General features: G+C 40.1%; 1 non-coding gene and 1 pseudogene across 1 annotated transcript; both read left to right on the forward strand.

Moving 5' to 3' along the window:
* The first annotated feature begins 544 nt into the window (after window positions 1-544).
* On the forward strand, window positions 545-9,664 carry LOC100348768 (sentrin-specific protease 2 pseudogene; annotated as a pseudogene).
* On the forward strand, window positions 1,216-1,378 carry LOC127484013 (U1 spliceosomal RNA). The gene has a single exon (XR_007910796.1). It is a non-coding gene; the product is annotated as a U1 spliceosomal RNA (small nuclear RNA).
* Window positions 9,665-10,070: the final 406 nt, after the last annotated feature.

A 10,070-nucleotide genomic window follows, 5' to 3' on the forward strand; every position in this document is an offset into this window, starting at 1 on the left:
GTTCCACAATAGTTAGATGTGACATCTCTTTCATGTTTCCATTTATTGTGATTTCATGAGAAATCAAATAAATTCTAATGTTTCCAAAAAATTAATGAAATATAATAGAACTCTATTTCTCATATCACATGTTATAACATATGGAAAGCATTTTAAAAACAAAACAAAATGTCAATGAATATTTATTGAATTCTACAAAATGACCAAAATTGCTTGTGCACTGTGACTTATATATATTCTCACATTTAAAATGTTTATAATGTCAATTTTTCAAAGCCTTGCCTACATTCAGCAAATTAACTTTATGTTTTCACATGCCCCTGGGCTTCCATGTGCAAGGCCATTTCTGTAGAATTCCACATAAAAAAATAGAATATCACTACCAGATTGGCTGAAGAAAAATACTCTAGACCAGGTCCTCAGATGTGGGTATCTGCCTTTTCCCAATGCTTGTAATCTTGTGTTGGTAACTTTTCCAGACAGAACATTGGGCCTGTAGGAATATCATCATTCTTGTTTTTGTCGCTCTTCCCTCTTGGGAACAATGGCGTATAATACCAAGCAGGATGGGCTTGAACATCATGGGTTCAAATCCTACTCTACCTGCAACCTTGCTTGTGATGCACAACAACTCTCTAATCCTAGAGGCTGCTGTGTAGGCATATGGATTTTGATCTGGGGGATAGTCATATTACCAATATGAGTGTCTGTAAAATCACATTTGTTCTTTCTGTGTTTGATTACTTTTAGTCCTCTAAGAAGGTAGAATGGTTTTTGTTAACAAGATATCTTGTTTTCAGAAAAAAAAATGAGTCATTGTACATTTTGTAGCATGTGGTATACACAAAATACATTTCTATCTCCTTTTTTCCTTTCTGTTATTCACTAGTATTACATTTGTATGGTTAAACTGTTGTGCTTTCCTGTTCATGGTTATGTTCGTTCTTTTTTATGAATCATTCTTTTTTGGTGTTCTTTCAAAAATCTTACATTATCCCACAGATAGACTCCAAGAGTGTCCAAAAGTATTAAATAAACAAAGTGATTTATAATGGCTTCATAAGTAATAGCAAATAATGTAAAAGTAAATTATCAATATGAAGTTGATTGAATGTAATAATATAAATGTATTTAATTGAATACTTCTTAATTGTTTAAAACAATATGGTAATAATATTAAGGGATATCCAAGATGTAATTTAAAAAGCAAGTGGCATACTTACCTGGCAGGGGAGACACCAGGATCAAGAGGTGGTTTTCCCAGGGCGAGGCTCTCCCATTGCACTGCGGGAGTGCTGACCCCTGTGATTTCCCCAAATGTGGGAAACTCGACTGCATAATTTGTGGTAGTGGGGGACTGAGTTCACGCTCTCCCCTGTTAAAGAAGAAGTATAAAAAAAATAGAAAAAAAAAAACAAAAATTAACAAAAAAAATAGCAAGTGGCAGAGCAGTATTTGTTACACAAGAGTGTTAGAGTCATTGTTAGAGTCATTAACAGAGACTAACTGGAGACTAGGTCAGAACAATTTTACTTTTAACTCCATGCTCCTATTTGATATTTAAAAAGTTCAGTTAAGTAGTTATAATTCAAAAGTTGAATCATTTTTCAATGACATAATCTTTTTTTTTTCTTTTTTTGTTTGTTATATAGTTATTTTTTTTATTTAATAAATGTGAATTTACAAAGTGCAACTTTTGTATTGTTGTGGCTTCCCCCCCCCAACCTCCCTCCCTCCCGTGACCCTCCCCTCCCCCACCCCCTCTCCCATCCCGCTCTTCATAGAGTTTCATTTTCAATTATCTTCATATACTGAAGATCAACTTAGTATATACTAAGCAAGGATTTCAACAGGCTGCACTCACACAACTGCACAAGGTACAGGGTATTGTTTAACTAGTAGTGTTGTTTTTTAAGTTTCATAGTAGAACACGTTAAGGACAGAGATCCTACGTGGGGAGCATGTACCCAGTGACTCCCGTTGTGGATTTAACAATTGGCACTCTTATTTATGACGTCAGCAATCACCTGAGACTCTTGCTATGAGCTGTCTAGGCTATGGAAGCCCCTTGAGTTCACCGATTCTGAACTTGTTTAGTCAAGGCCATATCACAGTGGAGGTTCCTTCCTCCCTTCAGAGAATGGCGCCTCTCTCCTTGATGGCCTGTTCCTTCTGCTGGGGTCTTGTTCACCAGGATCTTTCATTTGGATTGTTTTTTGCCACCATGTCATGACTTTCCATGCCTGTGAGACTCTCATGGACCTTTTAGCCAGATCCGAATTCAATGACATAATCTTAAAAATACTACTTTACTTATTAGACTGGGATAACAAGACTGTAAAAGATGTATTAAATCTACAGTTGCCAAGGAATAATGACATTTCATTGTTATTGGCACATATTTCTCTTGAGTCAGTGTTTGGCAACTTCTGCTCAGCTTAAAATATGCATAAAATTTGACTCAGCAAGTCCACATCTAGAGATCTTTGAAGAAACCATGATCAGATGGCACAGGCATATGCATGAACTTACACAAATATTTTAAAGGCATATACAACATTTGCACTCATCAATTGTAAAAAAGGAAAATTTAAAAGTACTTGAGGGGCCGATGCCATGGCTCACTTGGTTAATCCTCTGCCTGCAGTGCCGGCATCCCATATGGGTGCCGGGTTCTAGTCCTGGTTGCTCCTCTTCCAGTCCATCTCTCCGCTGTGGCCCGGGAGAGCAGTGGAGAATGTCCAAGTTCTTGGGCCCTGCACCCACATGGGAGACCAGGAGGAAGCACCTGGCTCCTGGCTTCAAATTGGCGCAGTGCTTGCTGTGGCGGCAATTTGGGGAGTGAACCAGTGGAAAGAAGACCTTTCTCTCTGTCTCTCTCTCTCTGTCTACAAATCTACCTGTCAAATAAATAAATTAAAAAAAGTACTTGAAGTCCCTTTGATAGAGCTCAGCTTAAGTAAATCATTGCATGTAATAAAATAAATGCAATGAAAGACAATGGTTAACATAGTATCTGGTAGTCTTAAACATATTATTATCCTGGAAAAATGTCTATAGCATATTGTTATGCAATGACAAAGCAAATGAAACCAACTGATCCAACTAAGCCTTTGACTAGTTTATGTTTTAACCCTTCCATTGGAAACTCCTTGCCCTGTTGGCCACCCACAAATGTCACTAGGAAGTAGTAGAGTGGTTCTAAGACCTGCCTTTGCCATCACACAGTTTCTCAGTTAATCTCTCTGTCTTTTTTTATTATTATTATTTGACAGAGTTAGACAGTGAAAAAGAGAGAGACAGAGAAAGGTCTTCCTTCCGTTGGTTCACCCTCCAAATGGCTGCTATGGCTGACGCTGTGCTGATCCGAAGCCAGGAGCCAGGTGCTTCCTCCTGGTCTCCCATGCGGGTGCTGCGGCCCAAGCACTTGGGCCATCCTCCACTGCCCTCCAGGGCCACAGCAGAGAGCTGGACTAGAAGAGGAGCAACCGGGACTAGAACCCGGCGCCCATATGGGATGTCAGAGCCACAGGCAGGGGATTAACCAAGTGAGCCACGGCACTGACCCCAGTTAATCTCTTACTCTTTATGCCTCAATTTCCACATTCATAAAATAAGAATAACAGCACTTCACTAGTCAGTTCAGGTAGCCATAACAAATCATCATAGACTGGATAGCTTAAAGAGCGGACTTTTGTTTTCTTCAGGTTCTGGAGTATAGACATTCAAGGTGAAGTTTACATCAGAGTTTTTCTGGTGAGGGCACTCTGACTGGCTCACACACAACCACCGTTTCACTGTGTGCTCACCTGGCTTTCCTCTGCCTGCAAGCAAACCCAGAGCCCTCTGGTGTCTTTTTCTTTTCTTATAAGGACATTGCTCTTAGGGGATAAAATCTCAACCCTTATTACCTCATTTATAGGCCCTGTCTCCAAGGCAAATCACATTGAGGGCTACAGTTTGAACAGATAAACATGACTGAAACACAGTTCAATATATAACAATCAGTCTCTAATTCACAGGGCTCACTTGAAGTCTATAGAAGGTGAATGTAGGGGAAGCAAAATCTTACTTCTAGTCTCTAGAGTCCCAGATGGGCCTGATAATCAAACTAACATAAGGTAAATAAGAAGAAAGTATATTATATATAATATCAATGTATAGACATACATATTTAGTGTATATAATATATGTAAATATTGTATATAAATATTATGGGCACCATATTTATAAATTACATATATCCATATTTTAAAGTTCTATGTAAGTTGGGATCCTCATAATGAAATGATGATCAAAAAAGAGGTAAAATCTAAATTTTTTGTATTATGTTGAGCAAAGAGAGACAATTGTGGAAAATAAGTAAATTATAAGGAGAGGCAGCTAAGGAAGATAAGATTTATTTATACAAGGTTTATACTTTCTGGACTGTGGAATCCCATCAAAGAATGTTACTTTTTTCCTTGTATGGAGAAGATATATTTCACAGAGATTTTTTTTCTCTTCTTTTCATGCAGAAAGGGGTAAATTTGAATGTGCTTCTTGGAACTGCTGTTTTTCAAGTGATTTTAGCTCAAATTAATATTTATGTCAATATGGAAATTTGGGGGTAGCATACTATGCCACCCTACATAAACAACTATGCTCTTGAAACAATGCAAGACATCAGTGCATAGTAGATGACAGATTCTTTATTTTAATTGTTAGTTATCGTTATTCATCAAAGACATGCTATTCTTGGTGATTTATCCAATATTTCTATACTCTCTACAAAATATATTGGTCTATTACTAATTCTGTAACTGAGTGTGATATTTGGTCAAATGGGGGCAATGAGGGTTGGGTCATTGTGGCACAGAGCATTAAGCTGCAGTCCAATGTGCTGGTATCCTTAATGGGTGCTGGCTCCAGTCCTGGTTGCTCCACTTCTGATCCTGCTCCTTGCTAATGTGCCTGGGACCCAGATAGAACTGTAGGCTTTTGACTTGACCTGGCCTGGCTTCCAGGCCATTGCAGCCATTTGGGGAGTGAACCAGCAGATGGAAGATATCTCACTCTGTGTGTGTATGTGTGTGTGTGTTTGTGTGTGTATGTGCGCGTACGCCCGCACACATCCCTCTGTCTGTATAACTTTGCCTTTCAAATAAATAAATCTTTAAAAGAAAAGGGAAGGGGGGGTATGACGCCCTGGGACAAAGCCAGGGTATCTGAAATAGTTGACTCCCTTGATCTTGTTTTATCCAAATGAGAAATGATATGCAATCTTCTATCTTTTCTCTTGGGACTCCAAAGCCATTTGATGTACTGCCCTAGGTTCATTTTATTTCCCTGGTTTCCAGATCATCATCACCATATGTATTTCTTCTTGATAAACTTCACTTCATACAAAATAGAAATATGTTCATGTCACCTTCTCATAGGGACAAAGCAATGTGAAGTAGGAAGAGTAAGACAAAATTTCTAAAAATAGCGTAAGCCAGAAGATATGTGTGCTGATGTTCTAAAGACTAACAAAAATAATCCAACTATCTAGCCAAAGCACAAGGCTACTAACAAAACTTTTTGTTCATATGAATTTTCAAATAAGAAAATACCAACACTTACAAAATATAGGACAAGATAACAAAAGATTCTTAGCCAAAGCCATCTCTATTCATGTTTCTAAGTTTTATAAATTTGTTTCTGGTTGTCCTTAATAGTCCTTTCACAGAAATTATTTTGCATTGGAAACAAATCTAAAGCATGACTCTTATCCATTAACAAAACACCTTATTTTGTAATTCCATATTAACATAAGTAGCAAGTGAATAAGATTTTAATATAATTTTCCTTTAAATAATTATTTCTTAATCACATCCAAATGTTTTCCACAAATAACTGTACTAAAATTTTATCTTTTTAGTGTGTTGTAAATAAAAGCTCTAATCAAGAGAATCTACAGATTAATACTTGTGCTTCAAATTTAAATGCTCTTTTTTCATTGAAAAGATGTATTTATAATTGATGTATTTATTTCTTTTTTTAACTTTTATTTAATGAATATAAATTTCCAAAGTACAGCTTATGGATTACAATGGCTTCCCCCCCATAATGTCCCTCCCACCCAAAACCCTCCCCTTTCCCACTCCCTCTCCCCTTCCATTCACATCAAGATTCATTTTTGATTCTCTTTATATACAGAATATCAGTTTAGCACACATTAAGTAAAGATTTCAACAGTTTGCTCCCACACAGAAACATAAAGTGAAAAATACTGTTTGAGTACTAGTTATAGCATCAAATCTCAATGTACAGCACACTAAGGACAGAGATCCTACATGAGGAGTAAGTGCACAGTGACTCCTGTTGTTGACTTAACAAATTGACACTCTTGTTTATGTATTTATTTCTAACAACAATCCACAAAGAACAGTAATCTGATTTTTTTTCTCATTTACAGGTTAGACGACTGGGAGATGTTTATTATTGGGTTACCAATAATTTACACAGTTCAAGAGCAGAATACATATTCAGAGAAGAATACCAAAAAGGATTCAAGTTCTTATTTTTATTAATGATGGTGAAAAGATCTTACATATTTTATTTCTTTCTCATCCCCTCTCCCTCTGTAGACCCACTGAATGGCATCTCTTATTTTAGAGAACATGTATAGATATAGAAAGAAACACAGATACAATCCCTTGTTCCTCTGCACTGCACTGCTAGTTCATAATAAGTTGGAAAAATAAGTCTTCTTACTCTCCAACCAAACTTAAATGCCCATATTTGAATGCTGGATGTAAACATGCAATTTATACAGCTCAATTTTTGGATAACTTTTTCTCTGAAATTGGCCAAAACAGTTTTAAATATAGCTAGATCCTCATTTTTTTTTATACCAAAAGCATGGACTTGGACTGTCTAAATCCTTTTAAAGTGCACACAGCTCACTGCCTTATGCTTTCTGTTTTTAATACTGACATTGTGATGAGAACAATGATGAAGCATTCTGCTTCACAAACATGCAAGCTGCCTCCGATATATTTGTAAAATCTATTATTAGAAGAGGTTTTTTAAAACTCTATTTTTAACAGTAAATTTGGCTTTTTCTTTCTAAGACATTATTTGTTCCAAATGAGGAGAGTTTCTGCCAGGTTCCTGCCACCCTCATATTACTGAAAAAGAATCAGTGAAAATTTTCATGGAATTGCTTTTTTACTAGTCAGTGGGAACCAAATGTGAAAAGGTCACTTTAATTTTTTTGTTTGTTTTGATGTGCAGCATTAGTCTTCCTTTTAAAATGTGGATTTAGATTTTTTTGCCAAAATATCAATTGAAGATAAGAAAAACATGAAGTGCAGTATGAACAATGACAGTTCACCCAGTGTCAGAAAGTGTGAGATAAAAAGATGATAGCTGATCCATGATGGACGACAGATAGACAGATAGGTGGATAGACAGATGAAGGAAACAACTCACTTCCACTGGAAGAGCTGTAATTCTCAGACATGAAGATGTGAGATGCAGCTCGATTAACACCTGATCCAGTACTGGGCACCATTTATTTATTTTTACCTATTTTTTGAAAGGCAGAGTTACAGATAGGTAGAAGCAAAGGCAGAGGGAGGCAGAGAGAGAGCGAGAAAGAGAGACCAGGAGAGAGAGAGCGAGAGCAAGAGAGAGACTCTTTTATCCACTGGTTCAGTCCCCAAATGGGCGCAATGGCCAATGGCCAGGGATGGGCTGAGTCAAAGCCAGAAGCCAGGAGTTTCTTCAGGGTCTCCCATGTGGATGCAGGGGTCCAAGCATTTGGGCCATCCTCTGCTGCTTCCCTAGGCACATTAACAGAGAGCTGGATTGGAAGTGGATCAACCGGGACTTGAATCAGCACTGGGTACCACTTATTTCTCTATTATTAATAAACAAATAAGGTGTCTGCACGTGTGCTAGAGAAAAGGTGAGAGTGGAGCGCCTGGGTCTTGGCGGTGGTGGCCGAGTCGGGCAAGGCGGCAGCGGCTCTGGGGTTTGTGTCTCGGGGTTGTCAGCTGCCGCTGCTTCTCAGGCCTGGGATGTAGATGGCTGGTGAGGATTCTCGGCACCATTTTCCGTTTCTGTGACCGGTCAGCGCCCCCCTCCCGGGCCCTTCTGAAGAGGCGGCGCTCGAACAGCACTCTGTTTTCTACAGTGGACACTGATGAAATACCAGCCAAAAGACCAAGATTAGATTGCTTTATTCATCATGTGAAAAACAGTCTCTACGATGCTGCCAGCTTATTTGGATTCCCATTCCACCTGACCACAAAGCCCATGGTAACTTCTGCTTGTAATGGAACACGGAATGTGTCCTCTTCAGAAGAGGTATTTTCAGCCTCTTCATCTTGCGAACTGACAGGTTCTGGATCCTGGGACAACATGCTGAAACTGGGTAATAAATCTCCTAATGGAATAAGTGACTATCCAAAGATCAGAGTGACGGTAACCGAGATTAGCCACGCAGAGTTCTGCCTTCCTTTGGTTTTACCTTGAACTCAGAAGGCTATAACCGAAGACTAGGTGGCCATCGCCATAGCAAAGGCAATCCATAGAGTTCCTTAACGTGGAAACCTCAAGAACAGGCTATAACTGAGGCAACTTCTTTTTTTTTTTTTTTTTTTTTTTTTTTTTTTTTTTTTTTTTTTTAAATTTTTGACAGGCAGAGTGGACAGTGAGAGAGAGACAGAGAGAGAAAGGTCTTCCTTTGCCGTTGGTTCACCCTCCAATGGCCGCCGCTGCAGCCGGCGCACCGTGCTGATCCGATGGCAGGAGCCAGGATCCAGGTGCTTTTCCTGGTCTCCCATGGGGTGCAGGGCCCAAGCACCTGGGCCATCCTCCACTGCACTCCCTGGCCATAGCAGAGAGCTGGCCTGGAAGAGGGGCAACCGGGACAGAATCCGGCGCCCCAACCGGGACTAGAACCCGGTGTGCCGGCGCCGCAAGGTGGAGGATTAGCCTATTGAGCCACGGCGCCGGCTCTGAGGCAACTTCTGAAGAGGGTAGCAAAGGTCTGAGGCAACCTCATTGCACCGTGGAGGAGGGTGTTCAAAAAGAAGAAAGAGAGAAACATCAAAGATTAGTAGAACGACTTAAAGAAGTAGTCATGGAAGTTCTGTCCCTTCTGTAACTTCAAATCATCACAGTTCTCAAAGAAGTCAGATGGATGCATTAAAGACCAAAGGCTCGGGGGAGGAACAAAATCATGGAGTCGAAACAACTCAGCTTGTTCCAAAGCAATATAGAGTTGCTGAAACAAGGGGACTTCTATGTCCAGTGAGAAGTGAAAAAAGGTGTTTAAAGGGGAAATTTCTGATACAGAGAAGATGGTTGGCATCAGACTTGACAATGAAGGTAGGAGGGGACACCAGCTGGAGCCTGACCTGTCAGAAGAAGTGTCTGCCCGACTCCGCCTGGGCAGTGCAAGCAACGGCTTACTCAGGAGGAGAATGTCGATACTTGAGACCAAGGAAAAGACTTGCTCAACAAAGAGAGGGATAGGAGAACGGATGATCTCCTTGAACTTACAGAGGACATGGAAAAGGAAATCAGTAATGCTCTAGGCCATGGTCCACAGGATGAGATCCTAAGTAGTGCTTTTTTTTTTTTTTTTTTTTTTGACAGGCAGAGTGGACAGTGAGAGAGAGAGACAGAGAGAAAGGTCTTCCTTTGCTGTTGGTTCACCCTCTAATGGCCGCCATGGCCTGCACGCTATGGCCGGCGCATCGCGCTGATCTGAAGCCAGGAGCCAGGTGCTGGCTGGTCTCCCATGGGGTGCAGGGCCCAAGGACTTGGGCCATCCTCCACTGCACACCCGGGCCACAGCAGAGAGCTGGCCTGGAAGAGGGGCAACCGGGACAGAATCTGGCACCCCAACTGGGACTAGAACCTGGTGTGCCGGGACTAGAACTTCTGCTGCAGGCAGAGGATTAGCCTATTGAGCTGTGGCGCCAGCCAGTAGTGCTTTCAAATTGAGAATTACTCGAGGTGATATCCAGACCTTAAGGAACTATCACTGGCTGAACGATGAAGTCACTAATTTTTATATGAATCTCTTTAGT

This window comes from Oryctolagus cuniculus, chromosome 12 (genome assembly GCF_051225735.1).
Source record: "Oryctolagus cuniculus isolate XC-2025 breed Fujian yellow rabbit chromosome 12, ASM5122573v1, whole genome shotgun sequence".
Lineage (NCBI taxonomy): Eukaryota > Metazoa > Chordata > Mammalia > Lagomorpha > Leporidae > Oryctolagus > Oryctolagus cuniculus.